At 47.9% G+C, this 17,682-nt stretch overlaps 1 long non-coding RNA gene across 2 annotated transcripts in view; it reads left to right on the forward strand.

Annotated features, from left to right (window-relative positions):
• LOC135965609 (uncharacterized) overlaps positions 1 to 17,682 on the forward strand; it is a 32,100-nt gene that overhangs the window by 8,739 nt on the left and 5,679 nt on the right. Inside the window, exon 2 of one of the 2 annotated variants that reach the window (XR_010578577.1) lies at positions 1,326 to 1,461. The exons of the other annotated variant lie outside the window; for it this stretch is intronic. This is a non-coding gene — a long non-coding RNA (uncharacterized lncRNA). Of the gene's footprint in view, positions 1 to 1,325; positions 1,462 to 17,682 lie in introns of those variants that run through there. 2 annotated transcript variants of the gene reach the window in all.

Raw genomic sequence — 17,682 nt, forward strand, 5'->3', positions numbered from 1 at the left:
ACTTGGGAGGCTGAGGCAGAGAATTGCTTGAACCTGGGAGGCAGAGGTTGCAGTGAGCTGAGATCACGCCACTGCACTCCAGCCTGGGTGATAGAGCGAGACTCTGTCTCAAAAAACAAACAAACAAAAAAAAACTATGTCTGTGTAGTGGACATATTTGACATCTACCCAGTGTACAACTATTCCTCCTATAGATCGTAGATTAGGCCACCACCCTGGAATAGATAGTCACTTCTCAAAGTGTGATGCCACATTCCTCATGGGGGCAAAGAAGCAGGAAAAGTTGGTTTGCGGCCAGGCTTGGTGGCTCACGCCTGTAATCCTAGCGCTTTGGGAAGCCGAGGCAGACGGATCACCTGAGGTCAAGAGTTCGAAACTAGCCTGGCCAACATGGCAAAACCCCGTCTCTACTAAAAATACAAAAATTAGCCAGGTGTGGTGGCTCAAAAAAAAAAAAAAAAAGTTGGTTTGCACAGAGATCCAAGAGTGAACAGATGAACAGAACAGAAAAAGCGCTTTGCTAGCTCTCCCAGTCCTGCCTGTTTCTATCCTTTCCTAGGCTGAATACTTTCCTGTCTGGGTTCCATATGTTTCCCCCTGCAACATTAAAATAAGTTTATTAAGTTTCCCACCCCATATTTTAATCTAGCTTACATTGTCTTCTGTTACTTGGAAACAAGAGGGTTTTTTTTTTGGTTTTTTTTTTTGAGATTGAGTCTCGCTCTTTCACCCAGGCTGGAGTGCAGTGGCACAATCTCGGCTCACTACAAGCTCCGTCTCCTGGGTTCACACCATTCTTCTGCCTCAGCCTCCCAAGTAGCTGGACTACAGGTACCCGCCACCATGCCCGGCTAATTTTTTTTTTTTTTTTTTTTTGTATTTTTTTAGTAGAGACGGAGTTTCACCATGTTAGCCAGGGTAGTCTCGATCTCCTGACCTTGTGATCCGCCCATCTCGGCCTCCCAAAGTGCTGGGATTACTGGCGTGAGCCACCATGCCCAGCCGGAACCAAGAGTCTTAATTAAATAATCATGCTGGAGACCAAGCCTACATTTTTAAAGCCACCTAATCCTGGCCTCTCCATGATCCAATACCCTGAGTTACAGCTTTCCTACCGTAAGGACTCAGAGCTAATTTCTTAAAGCCTGTAGTGGAGGCTGAGGCTAGAGGATTGATTGAGACAAGGGGTTTGAGTCCAGCCTAGGCAACATAGCAAGACCCAGTCTGTTAAGTAAAGTTTTTAGAAAATCAATTTAGTTTCCAAGTGCAATCAATATATTAACATATTATATTTGATTGCTTTGCCTTTTTTTTTTTTTTTTTAGGTGGAGTTTCACTCTTGTGTCCCAGGCTGAAGTACAATGGTGCAATCTCGGCTCACCGCAGCTTCTGCCTCCCAGGTTCAAGCGATTCTCCTGCCTCAGCCTCCTGAATAGCTGGGATTACAGGCATGCACTACCACACCCGACTAATTTTGTATTTTTATTAGAGATGGGGTTTCTCCATGTTGGTCAGGCTGATCTCGAACTCCCAACCTCAGGTGATCCGCCTGCCTCAGCCTTCCAAAGTGCTGAGATTACAGGCGTGAGCCACTGTGCCTGGCCCAGGTTTGATTTCTTTAAAAGAATTCTTCACAGATGCTATTTACCTTTTTAAACATTATTTTTCTATTTTTGTTTTGTTTTTGAGATGGAGTCTCACCCTGTCACCCAAGCAAGAGCACAATGGCACAGTCACAGCTTACTGCAGCCTCAAACCCCTGGGCTCAAGCGATTCTCCCATTTCGGCCTCCCAGGTACTTGAGGGTACAGGGTACGGGTGTGCACCACCACACCCAACTAATTTTTTTTTTTTTTTTTTAAGAGACAGGTGTCTCACTATGTTGCCCAGGCTGATCTCAAACTCCTGGCCTCAAGCGATCCTCCCACCTTGGCCTCCCAAAGTGGCTCCCACTTATAAGTGAAAACATTGCAGGTGTGAGTCACTGTGTCGGCTATTTACTTTTTATTCATCTCATCAAGAGAAGAGAAATTCATAACATTAACTACTTACATTAGGAGCTACAGCCCCTAATGTAATTTTCTTATCAGGTAGTTTCCTCTATGCTTGGTTAACTGGAATTTTTTTTTGAGGTGGAGTTTTGCTGTTGTTGCCCAGGCTGGAGTGCAGTGACAGGACCTCGGCTCACCGCAGCTTCCACCTCCTGGGTTCAGGCAATTCTCCTGCCCCACCCTCCCGAGTAGCTGGGATTGCGGCTGTGCACCACGACACCCGGCTACTTTTCTTTTGTATTTTTAGTAGAGACGGGGTTTCAACATGTTGGCCAGTCTAGTCTGTAACTCCTGACCTCAAGTGATCCGCCTGCCTTGGCCTCCAAAAGTGCTGAGATTATAGGCGTGAGCCACCACACCTGGCCTAACTGGAATATTTCTTTTTTTTTTTTTTTTTTTTTGAGACGGAGTCTCGCTCTGTCGCCCAGGCTGGAGTGCAGTGGCCGGATCTCAGCTCACTGCAAGCTCCGCCTCCTGGGTTTACGCCATTCTCCTGCCTCAGCCTCCCGAGTAGCTGGGACTACAGGTGCCCGCCACCTCGCCCGGCTAGTTTTTTGTATTTTTTTTAGTAGAGACGGGGTTTCACCGTGTTAGCCAGGATGGTCTCGATCTCCTGACCTCGTGATCCGCCCGTCTCGGCCTCCCAAAGTGCTGGGATTACAGGCTTGAGCCACCGCGCCCGGCCCCTAACTGGAATATTTCTATAAAGAATCTTCCCTCATCAACTCTTTGTTATCCTGAAGTACCTCAACCTCAGCCTCCAGAGGAGCTGGAACTACTCAAATAGAAAAGGCAGGATCAATTCTTTCCCTTTACTGACCAGTTTTCAGAATGAGTTGGTTTCCTGGGGCATCCTCTAGAGGTCAGCAACGAATTCTGTTCTTTTTAGTATTACCATGAACTCATGGAATTTTTTTTTTTTTTTTTTTTTTTTTTTTGAGACGGAGTCTCGCTTTGTCGCCCAGGCTGGAGTGCAGTGGCCAGATCTCAGCTCACTGCAAGCTCCGCCTCCCGGGTTTACGCCATTCTCCTGCCTCAGCCTCCCGAGTAGCTGGGACTACAGGCGCCCACCACCTCGCCCGGCTAGTTTTTTGTATTTTTAGTAGAGACGGGGTTTCACCATATTAGCCAGGATGGTCTCGATCTCCTGACCTCGTGATCCGCCCGTCTCAGCCTCCCAAAGTGCTGGGATTACAGGCTTGAGCCACCGCGCCCGGCCGGAATTTTTTTTTTTTTTTTTTGGAGACAGGGTCTTGCTCTGTCGCCCAGGCTGGAATGCAATGGTGCAATCTTGGCTCACTGCAACCTCCACCTTCTGGATTCAAGCGATTTTCCTGCCTCAGCCTCTTGAGTAGCTGGGACTACAGGCGTGCGCCACCATGCCCAGCTAATTTTTTCTGTTTTAGTAGAGGGGAGGTTTCATCATGTTGCCCAGGGTGGTCTTGAACACCTGAGCTCATACAGTCTGCCTGCCTTGGCCTCCCAAAGTGCTGGGATTACAGGCATGCACCACCATGCCCGGCTTCTTTTTTTTTTGAGACAGAGTCTCACACTCGCAGGGGCTGGTGTGCATTGGCAGATCTCGGCTTGCTGCAACCTCCGCCTCTCAGGTTCAAGCGATTCTCCTTCCTCGGCCTCCTGAATAGCTGGGACTACGGGCGCATGCCCATCCAGCTAATTTTTGTTGTGTTTTTTTTTTTTTTTTTTTTGAGACGGAGTCTCTATCACCCAGGCTAGAGTGTGGTGACGCAATCTCGGCTCACTGCAAGCTCCGCCTCCCAGGTTCACACCATTCTCCTGCCTCAGCCTCCCGAGTACCTGGGACTACAGGCACCCACCACCACACCTGGCTAATTTTTTTGTATTTTTTTTTTTTTTTTTAGTAGAGACGGGGTTTTACCATGTTAGCCAGGATGGTCTCCATCTCCTGACCTCGTGATCCGCCCGCCTCAGCCTCCTGAAGTACTGGGATTACAGGCGTGACCAACCGCACCTGGCCTGTATTTTGTTTTTTAGTAGAGACGGGGGTTTCACTTTGTTGGCCAGGCTGGTCTCGAACTCCTGACCTCGTGATCTGCCCACCTCGGCCTCCCAAAGCACGGATTACAGGCGTGAGCCACCACGCCTAGCCAACTCATGGATTTTTAAAACCTATTTGGTGAGTTTCAGTCCACTGGAGTCAAGGTCTTTTTTTTTGAAGTGGTGCAATCTCAGCTCACTGAATCTCTGCCTCCCAGGTTCAAGCGATTCTCCTGCCTCAACCTCTCGAGTAGCTGGGATTACAGGCATGCTCCACCAAGCCCAGCCAATTTTTGTATTTTTAGTAGAGAAGGGATTTCACCATGTTGGCCAGGATAGTCTCGATCTCCTGACCTTGTGATCCACCTGTCTTGGCCTCACAAAGTGCTGGGATTACAGGCATGAGCCACCACACCCAGCTCTCTCTTTTTTTTTTTTTTTTTTTTTTTTTTTTTTTTTGAGATGGAGTCTTGCTCTGTCGCCAGGCTGGAATGCAGTGGCGCGATCTCAGCTCACTGCAACTTCTGCCTCCCAGGTTCAACATGGCAAAACCCTATCTCTACAAAAAGTACAAAAAATTAGCCAGGCATGGTGGTACGCTCCTCTAGTCTCAGCTACCCGGAAGGCTAAGGCAGGAGGATCAATTGAGCCCAGGAGGTCGAGGTGGAGGTTGCAGTGAGCAGTGATTGTGTCACTGCCTCTCGAGCTTCACTTGTTCAGAACTCAGTTCTGGAGTTCCTTCTGAGCTACTGATCCTCTCGCCTCAGCCTCCCAAGTAGCTAGGACGACAAGCATATACCATGGGGTCTTTTTTATTTTTTTATTTATTTTTTTATTTTTTTGAGGCGGAGCCTAGCTCTGTATCCCAGGCTGGAGTGCAGTGGGTCAATCTTGGCTCATGGCACGCTCCGCCTCCCGGGTTCTCGCCATTCTCCTGCCTCGGCCTCCCGAGTAGCTGGGACTACAGACACCCGCCACCACGCCCGGCTAGTTTTTTGTATTTTTTTAGTAGAGACGGGGTTTCACCGTGTTAGCCAGGATGGTCTCGATCTCCTGACCTCGTGATCCGCCTGTCTCGGCCTCCCAAAGTGCTGGGATTACAGGCTTGAGCCACCGCACTCGGCCTGTTTTTTTTTTTAAACGGTCAGGAGTTCAAGACCAGCCTGGGCAACATGGTGAAACCGTGTCTCTACAAAAAATACAAAAAATTAGCCGGGTGTGGTGGCGGGTGCCTGTAGTCCCAGCTACTCGGGAGGCTGAGGCAGGAGAATGGCATGAACCTGGGAGGCAGAGCTTGCAGTGAGCCGAGATCGCGCCACTGCACTCCAGCCTGGGCGACAGAGCGAGACTCCGTCTCAAAAAAAAAAAAAAAAGAAAAAAGAAAAAAAAAAAGCCGGGCATGGTAGCTCATGCCTGTAATCCCAGCACTTTGGGAGGCCAAGGCGGGTGGATCACGAGGTCAGGAGTTTGAGACCAGCCTGACCAACATGGTGAAACCCTGTCTTTACTAAAAATACAAAAATTAACCAGGCGTGGTGGTGTGAACCTGTAATCCCAGCTACTTGGGAGGCTGAGGCAGGAGCATTGCTTGAACCAGGCAGGCGGAGGTTGTGGTGAGCCGAGATTGCGCCACTGCACTCCAGCCTAGGCAACAAGAGCGAAACTCTGTCTCAAAAACAAACAAACAGAAAAATTAGTCAGGCATGATGGTGTGTACCTGTAGTCCCAGCTACTTGGCAGGGCTGAGAGGCAGGAGGATCACCTGAGCCCAGGAGGTAGAGGCTGCAGTGAGCTGTGTTCAAGCCACTGCACTCCAGCCTGGGCGACAGAGTGAGACCCTATCTCAAAAAAAATAAAAGAAAATGCAAGTTCTGACAACATTAACTACTTATTGGCTTTATCATTAAATAAACAGATAACAGTTTCAGGATAAATATATCAATATTATTACTAACAATGTGATTGCTGAATACTGTTTAAGATTTTCTTTGCAGTTCTTTTTATCCTTGGGATATATTGCACTGGGATGAAAGACCAAAACTGTTGTGTTTTATTATTTTTTTAAACTTTTATTTTAGGTTCAGGGGTACGTGTGCAGGTTTGTTATACAGATAAATTGCATGTCACAGGGGTTTGGTTTACAGATTTGATCACCCAGCTATTAAGCATATTACCAGATAGGTCATTTTTTAATCCTTCCCTCCTCACACCCTCCACCCTGAAGCAGGCCCTGGTGTCTGTTGTTCCTTTCTTTGTGTCCATGTGTACTCAATGTTTAGCTCTCCTTATAAGTGAGAACATTTGGTATTTGGTTTTTGGTTCCTGCATTAGTTCCCTTAGGATAATGGCCTCCAGCTGCATCCATGTTGCTGCAAAGGACAAGATCTCATTGCTGTTTATAGTTGTGTAGTATTCCATGGTGTATATGTACCATATTTTCTTTATCCAGTCTACTGTTGATGGGCATTTAGGTTGATTCCATGTCTTTGCTATTGTAAATAGTGCTGTGATGAACATACAACTGTATCTTTACGGCAGAATGATTTATATTCCTTTGGGTCTATACCCAGCAGTGAGGTTGCTGGGTCGAACTGTAATTCTGTTTTAAGTTCTCTGAGAAATCACAGCACTGCTCTCCACAATGGCTGAACTAATTTATATTCACACCAGCAGTGTATAAGTGTTCCATTTTCTCTGCAACCTCACCAGGATGTTATTTTTTGACTTTTTAATCTTAATAGCCACAAAATTGTTGTGTTTTAAAGTCATTTGGGCCAGGCGCAGTGGCTCCTACCTATAATCCCAGCACTTTGGGAGGCCAAGGTGGGCAGGATCACTTGGAGTCAGGAGTTCGAGACCAGCTTGGCCAACATGGGGAAATCCCATCTCTACTAAAAATACAAAAATTAGTCAGGCGTGGTGGTGGGCGCCTGTAATCCCAGATACTCGGGAGGCTGAGGCAGGAGAATTGCTTGAACCAGGAAGGCGGAGGTTGCAGTGAGCCAAGATCGCACCACTGCACTCCAGCCTGGGCGACAGAGCAAGACTCCGTGTCAGAAAAAATATATATAATAAATCATTTGAAATAATTCCTCTTAGGCTGGGCATAGTGGCTCATACCTGTAATCCCAGCACTTCAGGAGGCCAAGATGGGCAGATCACCTAAGGTCAGGAGTTCGAGACCAGCCTGGCCAACATGGTGAAACCCCGTCTCTACTAAAAATACAAAAAAAAAAAAAAAATTGGCCGGGTGTGGTGGCACGCGCCTGTAATCCCAGCTACTCAGGAGGCTGAGGCAGGAGAATTGCTTCAACCTGGAAGACGGAGCTTGCAGTGAGCCGAGATCGCGCCACTGAACTACAGCCTGGGTGACAGAGCAAGACTCCGTCTCAAAAAAAAAAAAAAGAAATAATTCCCCTTTATGAAGGTCAGCCATCAACTCAATATGCAGCTGAGTCCTATTTTGTTTTTCATTTTGATTCAATTTTTAATGATTTTTTTATTTAATTGTCATATAATTAGGTAAAATACCATGGTCCAATGTCAAATCTACAAAACAAGTTAGGTTCAGAGAAGTGTAGCTTTCATCCTTGAACCCTCCACTCTGCACCTTCCCTCTTCTTTTCTACAGGTGATTATTTTTTAAACCAGTTTTTGGTTTACCCTCCCATAAAACAGACTTCAGTCTCAACTCTTTTAAGTGGTACTCCTGGCCGGGCGTGGTGGCTCAAGCCTGTAATCCCAGCACTTTGGGAGGCCGAGACGGGCGGATCACGAGGTCAGGAGATCGAGACCATCCTGGCGAACACGGTGAAACCCCGTCTCTATTTAAAAAGTACAAAAAAACTAGCTGGGCGAGGTGGCGGGCGCCTGTAGTCCCAGCTACTTGGGAGGCTGAGGCAGGAGAATGGCGTAAACCCGGGAGGCGGAGCTTGCAGTGAGCTGAGATCCGGCCACTGCACTCTAGCCTGGGCGCCAGAGCGAGACTCCATCTCAAAAAAAAAAAAAAAAAAAAAAGTGGTACTCCTGGCTAAGATTTATTACAAGAAAAAGATACAAAACAAAATCAGCAAAGGGAAAAGCTACGCTGGGGACTCCAGAGGAAACCAGTCCCAACTTCCAAGAATCCTCTCCCATAGAGTCACATAGGACACCAAGCACCAACTCAAATAAAAGATTTATTCGTTCTGAAGTAAAAGACTATATATACATACACACACACACGGTTTTTTTTTTGTTTGTTTTTGTTTTTTGTTTTTTGTTTTTTTTGAGACAGAGTCTTGCTTTGTTGCCCAGGCTGGAGTACAGTGGCACGATCTCGGCTCACTGCAACCTCCACCTTCCAGGTTCAAGTGATTTTCAAGCGATTCTCCTGCCCCACCCTCCCGAGTAACTGGGACTACAGGTGTGTACTACCATGCCCAGCTACTTTTTTGTATTTTTAGTAGAGACAGGGTTTCCCCATGTTGGCCAGGATGGTCTCGATCTCCTGACCTTGTAATCTGCCCACCCTGGCCTCCCAAAGTGCTGGGATTACAGGCATGAACCACTGCCCAGCCCAAAGATTCTATATTATATATACAGTTTTCCACTTTTTTTCCTCTTATCTAAACATCATGGAGTTCATGCCATAGCAGTATAGAGATACTCATTTCTATTCACAGCTGCGTAGCACGCCAATGTAGATATGCCTTGGTTTATTGCCAGTGTCCTGTAGATGGACACCTGAGTTATTTCCAGGCTTTTGCTATTTACAAAGTATGCTATAATGACTAGTCTTGTACATACATCTTTATTTTTGCCAGTGTTATCTCTTTGGCTTAGACTACTAGAAATGGAATTGCTGGGTCAAAAAACACATGCATATGTCATTTTGTAGGACAGAGTCATAATCTCCTCCTGAAGAAGACAGCTGCTATAATGGTGCCTCCAGTGGTTCCTACTTCTGGGTAAATTGCCCCTTGACTGCAATTTACAGAAGTGATGGGGCTGGATGCGGAGGCTCATGCCGGTAATCCTAGCACTTTGGGAGGCCGAGGCAGGAGGATCACTTGAGCCCAGCAGTCTGAGACTAACCTAGGCAACACAGCAAGACCTCATCTCTACTAAAAATCATTAAAGTTAGCCAGGCATGGTAGCGTGTGCCTCTGGTCCCAGCGACTCAGGAGGCTGAGGTAGGAGGATTGCTTGAGCCCAGCAGTTTGAGGCTGCAGTGAGCCATTCTACTCCACTCTACTCCAACCTGGGCGATAGAGCACGCCCTTGTCTTAAAAAAAAGTGTTAGGATGTCACTTTCAAGATTAAGTACCAACGGACTGTGACTTCTGTTTTGCTCTCACACATTATCTGTCCGAGAGCTGGGAGCTTGTCTTTAAGTAGAAACCCACCCATCCCCAGGGAGAAGGCAGGAGGGAAAATGGGGAGAGGTCACAGGTAAGCCCCCAATTCTGTTGATCTTCACTGCAGTAGCTTCTCATTACAAGCAGGCATCTGGCCACTATAGACCATTATAACTAGTTCTAGAAGTAATAATAGCAGATTTACTGTACAGAAGTGTCCATGGGCTCACAATTCTGAGGACATCATCGTGACAGCAAGTAGGAAAAAAAAGTAATTATTTCACCAAGTACCAGTTTCTCTCTTCTCCAATTCCTTTGGATACGCCTCCTGCAAGAGGCCGATTTCCAGCTGTACGTGGTAATGAAAGGGTTTTTCTTTCTTATGTTAAATACAAGCGAAGTGATTAACTAGAAGATAGCGTCTGATTGTGAGGAAATCAGTGATTCAGATTGTGTGGGAATGGCACCTGGGGATGGAGGAGGAGGGACAGAGGTGGAGGAAGCTGGTGCAGCCTAGCCTGCCTTGTTCCAAGGACACCCAAGGGCAGAAGGACTGAGCTCTGGGGGAGGACGGATTTGACATAACTGGTCCAGCTTCACAGTTTGCAGGTGCTGGAGGATGAGGAAAGTGGGAGCTAGCTGCAGATGCAGGACAAGAACCCAGGGCTTCCCTTCTTCATTTTGCCTGCCCTGCCACTTCCACCCTTCCTACCCCTCCACCTCCCTTGTGTCTGTCACTGCCTTTTACAGCATTTACATTACACTTCAGCAAAAAGTTGTGGTTTTGTTTTTTAAAAATAAAAACAGCACTGAAGAAGTAGAAGGAAGATATTCAGGGTTTTTATTTTTATTTTTTGAGTCTGGGTCTCGCTCTGTCACCCAGGCTGGAGTACAGTGGTGAGATCATAGCTAACTGTAGCCTCGACTTCCTGGGCTCAGAGATCCTCACACCTCAGCCTTCCAAGTATTTGGGACTACAGGCACATAGCATCATGCCTGGCTGAATTAATTATTTTAAGAGATGTGGTCTAGCTGTGTTACCCAGGCTGGTCTCAAACTCCTGGCTTCTAGCAATCCTCCCACTTCAGTCTCCTGAATCACTGGGATTACAGGCTGGGCATGATGGCCATCATGCCAGCTCTAGGTTTTTAAAATGTAGGCAAGGAGGTCAGCATTTACACAAAAGCAGGGTTTGAAGTAAGCCATAGAAATTTAGGAAGCTTAATAAAGAGAGGGGTCTAATCAAGGTTTCCTGTAGGATAGGGGCTTTAAATTAGGCCTTAAAGAACAAAGAATGTTTGTGGGTGTGGTAAGCAATGACTTGGAGCAGAGCTCTCTAGCCATTGGGCTCACCCTCACAGGCAGGCACCACTGACCCCAGGGGGTGTAGGCAGCTGGAGGAAGTGCTGTGTGTCCCCCATTCCAGTGATGGCGGCCCCTCTCAGAGTCAATACCCTTCCTTTCAAGAGACTGAACATACAACTGGACAATGGCCAGGCCACATATGACAATAGACCCTGACCAGAAACCCATAACCTGCCTAGGAAGCCGAACCACAGCCTCAGCAGCAATCGGATCCAGAACAGTCTGAATTTAGTGGCTGCCAGCTGCTTCTCAATCCCCAGCCACCACACCCCCTCTTCCAACTCCAGACCAACCAGAGAAAGCCAAATATACCCCCCCAACCAACTAAAGCTGCCCCTCCACAGTTAGTCCGCTCTGTCCCTATGCCTAGTCCACTCTGTCCTCATGCCAACAATCTCCAATCACAGCACACCCAAAGCCTTCCCTTTTTTTCCACTATTAACATTTCCCAGTCCCTGCCTGCCTTTCACCCCTGCCAAATGCAAGCAATCATGGCTGACTCCTTTGCAGACTTGGGCTAAATAGCCTCTCTGCTCTTGTTTAGGTGATCTTTATTTCCACATCTCCAACAGGGAGTCTGGACACAAACTGACAATACTCATGAAATCAACACCCAGATGAGGAGGTAGACCAGCACTCCAGGATGCCCTCCGCAGTATCCCTCCTGTTAACTGTTTTCCCGGCTTTTAACACCATGGATCAGTTTTGCTGATTTCTGTACATTTTGTAGGAACAGAATCATACAATGAATACTTTCTTGATGGTGAGGAATCTGACCTCTTTTGCTTGACCTCATGTCTGTTAAATTTATCCATGTTGCTGTGCATAGCAGTATTTTCATTCATATTCATTGCTGTACAGTAGTAGTCAACCCTGTGACTTCACTGCAACTTCAACTGTGGATGGACATTTGGGTTGGTAGATGGACATTTGGGTTGCTTGGAGTTTGGGGCTACAGTCAGTGTGGTGGTTGGAAACATTCTTGCCAATGTCTCAGTGGACTTAGCTCTTGTTTGTGTGGTGTACACACCCAGGAGTGGAACTGCTGGATCACAGTTTATATGTATGTTTGGCTTTTGGTAGATACTGCCAGTTTTCCAACAGGGTCACACCAACTTGGTCCATTCAGGCTACAGTGAAACAGCCTGGGTAATTTGTAAACAACAAAAAATTATTTCTCACGGTTCTAGAGTCTGGGAAGTCCAAGATCAAGGTGCCAGCAGATCCAGTGTCCAGGGCGGGCTCTCTGCTTCAGAGATACAGCACCTTCTGACTGCATCCTCACATGGTAGAAGTGACAGAGGACTCCCTCACGCCTCTTTTATAAGGTGCTAACCCCATTTATGATCTCCACCCTCATGACCTAACCACCTCCCAGAGGCCCCACATCTTTATTTTATTTTATTATTTTTTTGAGATGGAGTCTTGCTCTGTCACCCACGCTGGAGTGCAGTGGTGTGATCTCGGCTCACTGCAAACTCCACCTCCTGGGTTCAAGCGATTATCCTGCCTCAGCCTCCGAGTGGCTGGGATTACAGAGGTACACCGCCACACCTGGCTAATTTTTGTATTTTTAGTAGAGACGGGGTTTTACCATGCCAGACTGATCTCAGACTCCTGGCTTCAAGTGATCTGCCCCCCGCCAGCTTCCCAAAGTGCTAGGATTATAGTCACAAGCCACCATGCCCAGTCCCAAAGGCCCACCTCTTAATGCCATCACTTTGGGGGTTAGGTTTCGACATATGAATTCAAAGGGGACACATACATTCAGACCACAGCACTGACTCAGATTCCCTGCAAAACCCTTGAGAGTTTCATTTTTGTCAGATTTACTCTCTATAGGCTCTAAGTATTATTCCTCCTCCCCTGATTTAGTTATTATAAACAGTACATAACTGATCAGATTAACACCTGTCCCCTTGCCACCCCTAATGCCTGCCCCCGTTCATGTTCCCGGAACACTCCATTAGACCACCCCCTACTGTATTGGTGGGTGGTGGGAGGGGGCCCATCGGGTGGGGTCTTTGCTGTATTATTCCGTGTCACTGAGGCCTATCCCAGTGCTCTGCACACGCAGATGCAAATATCTGTTGTATGATTATATAAAAGGAATGATGTGAAAGCCTATTTGTCTGCACCACACCTTATGAACGTCCCCAACCACTTGAAGGCACTCATAGTGTCTTAATCATCTTAGGCCTTCAATCTGGCATAGGGAACTCCTTTAATAAACAATGTCTGCTAAGCCAAATGGCTTCCTGAGGCCTGGCATTTTAGGCTGTGTCCCCTGCCCCACCTCACCCAGCCTCGGGGCATTGAGCCTGGCTGGGCACACACGTGATAGTTGTAATCATATTGTCACAACATCCCTGAGACTACATTAATTACATATTGAGTGTTATAGTACTATTATAGCAGGTGGCAGATCTTGGCATACTGGGCAGGGATGTGTTGGTGTGAAAATCTCTGTATTTTAGAGACAGGGTCTCCTTCTGTTGCCCAGGCTGAAGTGCAGTGGTGCTATCATAGCTCACTGTAACTTCAAACTCTTGTGCTCAAGTGATCCTCCCACCTCAGCCTCCTGAGTAGCTGGAACTATAGGCACATACCACCACACCCAGCTAATTTTTAAATTTTTTGTAGAGATAGGGTCTAGCTGTTACCCACACTGGTTTTGAACTCCTGAACTCAAGCAGTCCTTCTGCCTTGGTCTCCTAAAGTGCTGGGATTACAGGTGTGATCCACCACGTCCAGCCAAAATCTCACTTTAAGTGGGGTCCCTGACTCCAGACAGGTGATAGGCTGTGGTTCACAGGCGTAAAGAGCATCCAGCCTGGGGCCCCGGAGCCAGAGTTTTCCCTCACATTGTCCCCCGGGTCCTTCATCCCTCCTAATCTTGCAAACCAGCTGTGAATTGGGTTGAGATGGTATATCTTTCATAGGGTCATTGTGGGGATTAAATGAGTTAATATATGTAAAGCACTTAGCGTAATGCCTGGCAGACAGTGAGGTTTGGAGTACCTTGTAACCCTTATTATTGCTGTTGCTGTTAGCAACAGAGTGAGGAATGCTGGGAGTGACCATGCCCAGCACCAAATGAGGCCTTCATAGCCTTGGGCTAAAGGAAAAAGAGTAGAAAGGTGAACACAGAGAGAGGACTCAATTTCAACACAGATGCATTAGACCAAGAACTCTGGACTCACTTTCCCTGGAGGTGGGGGTGCTATCTGCTGCTTAATGGAGCATCATGGAAAATGTGGGTCTCAAGGCCTGAAGGACTCCATTCCTAAGAGATGGAAGCAGGAGACATGCTACAGAGTTTGAATCTTGCCCAACACGGGGATTTCTGCCTGCTGGAAGGGTTCTGTCAGGGCCTAGTGGAAGCCCTTGCCTCAGTGGGGCAGACTGCTGCTGGACACACCTATCATTCATCATCACCTCTCTGGGACAGTAGTAGCAGCCAGGCACCTCCAAAGAGCTTGACAACAGAGGAACCCACTTCAGCCCCTCCTCCTAAGACAGGATCCAGCGCTACTCCAGCTCTGAATTGGTTCAAGGAGAGAGACATCATCCACAGAGGCCACAAAACCAAGAGGTGGATGCCTCATTGTTACTTCATGCTGCCTGGGAGCAAAGAGAGGGCCTTAGGCACAAAATCCTCCAGACCGACGTCTGCCCCTTGGCTTTCTCAACCCTTCACTCTCCAACTTCTATAAAGAACCTGTACAGTGGCGAGGCACCGTGGCTCACACCTGTAATCCCAGCATTTTGGGAGGCTGAGGCGGGCGGATCACTTGAGGTCAGGAGTTTGAGACCAGCCTGGCCAACATGGTGAAACCCCATCTCTAACATAAATACGAAAATTAGCCAGGTGTGGTGGCGGGCACCTCTAATTCCAGCTACTTGGGAGGCTGAAGCAGGAGAATCACTTGAACCCAGGAGGCGGAGGTTACAGTGAGCCAAAGTTGTGCCACTGCACTCCATCCAGCCTGGGCAACAGAGTAACACTCCGTCTCAAAAAAAAGAAAAAAAAAAAAGTAAAAAAAAAAAAGAACCTGTGCAGAATGAGGGCAAGCAGGCAGGGGTGAACAAGATGGCCATGAATTGATAATTACTGAAGTTGGGTGATGGGCTCATGGAGATTTGTTATTCTACTCTCTCTACTTTTTTGGGTTTGAAAGTTCACAATAAATAATGTTGCTCAAAGGAACTATTAATAATTTGAGGCCACTCAGGGTAAAGAGCATCTCCTAGATTTTTTTTTTTTTGGTAGAGATAGGGTCTTGCTTTATTGCCCAGGCTTGTCTCAAACTCCTGGCTTCAAAGGATCCTCCCACCTTGACTTCCCAAAGTGCTGGGATTACAGGCATGAGCCACCACATCCAGCCTCCCTCATCTTTGACTAAAGTCTCATAAATCTGAGAATATCTAGCAAGGAATTAAGGTGAGGGTGTGGCACTGTTCTGGCTTCAGTCTGTCACCAGGCAGAGTCCACGCATTCTTCCCAGGGGGAGAGAAGCAGTGACAGGTCTTGGGCTTTGAGGGAAATGATTCAGCAGGAGAAAAAGGGTGGAGAGGGGCTAATATGAAGATACCATTGCTGCAGGTGGCTCTGCCCCTAAGCACTGAGGAGGGCACCGGTCCCTCTGGCCCCACCCAGCCTTCACCCCAAGGTGAAGTATGCTTTCTCAGGTCCCCAAGGATGGGTGGCCAGTTCCCCCACTGGGGGTGGAGGTCTCACTCCCTCCCTTGGGTTCTGACCTCCACATTATCTGGCTGTGAGGGTGACCTGCCTGGCTTTCCCCACTAAGTGCAGCTCCCCACAGCTGAAAGCTACACTCCCAACACAGGCCTCCTGAGATTTGACACTGGCCAGTTCACACCCTGCTTGAAGCTGGCATTTGAGAGGCCTTCGGGTTGACAACAGCAGCAAGGTTGCTGTTCAAAGTAGGCCAAGTCACGGCTTTTGGGCGGCATCATTTGAAAGGTGCTGGGGTTGGCCAGGCGCAGTGGCTCATGCCTGTAATCCCAGCACTTTGGGAGGCCAAAGCGGGTGGAGCACTTGAGGTCAGGAGTTCAAGAACAGCCTGGCCAACATGGAGAAACCCCATCTCTACTAAAAATACAAAAATTAGTCAGGTGTGGTGGCAGGCCTCTGTAATCCCAGCTACTCAGGAGGCTGAGGCAGGAGAATTGCTTGAACCCGGGAGGCAGAGGTTGCAGTGAGCCGAGATCATCCCACTGCACTCCAGCAGCCTGGGCAACGGAGTAAGACTGTCTCAAAAAAAGAAAAAAAAGGCCGGGCGCGGTGGCTCAAGCCTGTAATCCCAGCACTTTGGGAGGCCGAGGCGGGCGGATCACAAGGTCAGGAGATCGAGACCACAGTGAAACCCCGTCTCTACTAAAAATACAAAAAATTAGCCGGGCGCGGTGGCGGGCGCCTGTAGTCCCAGCTACTCAGGAGGCTGAGGCAGGAGAATGGCGGGAATCCGGGAGGCGGAGCTTGCAGTGAGCCGAGATCGCGCCACTGCACTCCAGCCTGGGCAACAGCGTGAGACTCCGTCTCAAAAAAAAAAAAAAGAAAAAAAAAAAAAAAAAAAAAAAAGAAGTGGTGGGGGTCGGGTGCAGTGTCTCACATCTGTAATCCCAGCACTTTGGGAGGCTAAGGCAAGATCTCATGTGAGGCCAACCTGGGCAACATAACAGCATGACCTGATCTCTACAAAAAAATTAATTTGGCTCGGCACAGTGGCTCACACCTGTAATCCCAGCACTCTGGGAGGCCAAGGCAGGTGGATCGCAAGGTCAGGAGATTGAGACCATCCTGGCTAACACGGTGAAACCCCGTCTCTACTACAAATACAAAAAAATTAGCCGGGCGTGATGGCTGGCACCTGTAGTCCCAGCTACTCAGGAGGCTGAGGCAGGAAAATGGCATGAACCCGGGAGGCAGAGGTCGCAGTGAGCCGAGATCGCACCACTGCACTCCAGCCTGGGCGATGGACTGAGACTCCATCTCAAAAAAAAGAAAAAAAAATTTAATTAGCCAGACATGGTGGCATGCACCTGAAGTCCTAGTTACTCAGAAGACTGAGGCAGGAGGATCGCTCAAGCCCAGGAGTTTGAGGATGCAGTGAGTTATGATTGCACCACTTCGCCCTAGGCTGGGTGATTCTCTAAAAACAAAAACAAAAAAACAAAAACATGGGAGGCAGGGCTGGGAAGGTCCCTCAACTCTTTCTACATGCCTTACCCAGGGTATCTCCCATAATGGCTGGTTACTGTGCTAAAACTCTTTTTTTTTTTTTTTTTTTTTTTGAGACAGAGTCTCACTCTATCACCCAGGCTGGAGTGCAGTGCTGCAATCTCAGCTCACTGCAACCTCCGCCTCCTGACGGGCTCAAGTGATCTTCCCACCTTAGCCTCCCACGTAGCTAGGACTATAGATGAGTGCCACCATGCCCTGTTACTTTTTGTATTTTTTACCTAGGCTCCTACTGTGCTAAAATTCTACCACTTGGGCAACAGTCTTCGCGGCTACATATTGCCTTTTTTTTTTTTTTTTGAAAGAGTACCACTCTGTCACCCAGGCTGGAGTGCAGTGGCACAATTTCGGCTCAGTGCAACCTCTGCCTCCTGAGATCATGCAATTCTCGTGGCTCAGCCTCCCTAGTAGCTGGGATTACAGACGCGTGCTACCACACCTGGCTAATTTTCATATTTTTAGTAGAGATGGGGTTTCACCATGTTGGGCAGGCTAGTCTTGAATTCCCAACCTCAGGCAATCCGCCCACCTCGGCCTCCCAAAGTGCTGGGATTACAGGCGTGAGCCACCGTGCTCAGCCCATGTTGCCTTTTCGAAATGCTTTTTTCAAAGCTACGCTGTGACGGTAATACACTAAAACTAG

Source organism: Macaca fascicularis, chromosome 10 (genome assembly GCF_037993035.2).
Source record: "Macaca fascicularis isolate 582-1 chromosome 10, T2T-MFA8v1.1".
Classification (NCBI taxonomy): domain Eukaryota; kingdom Metazoa; phylum Chordata; class Mammalia; order Primates; family Cercopithecidae; genus Macaca; species Macaca fascicularis.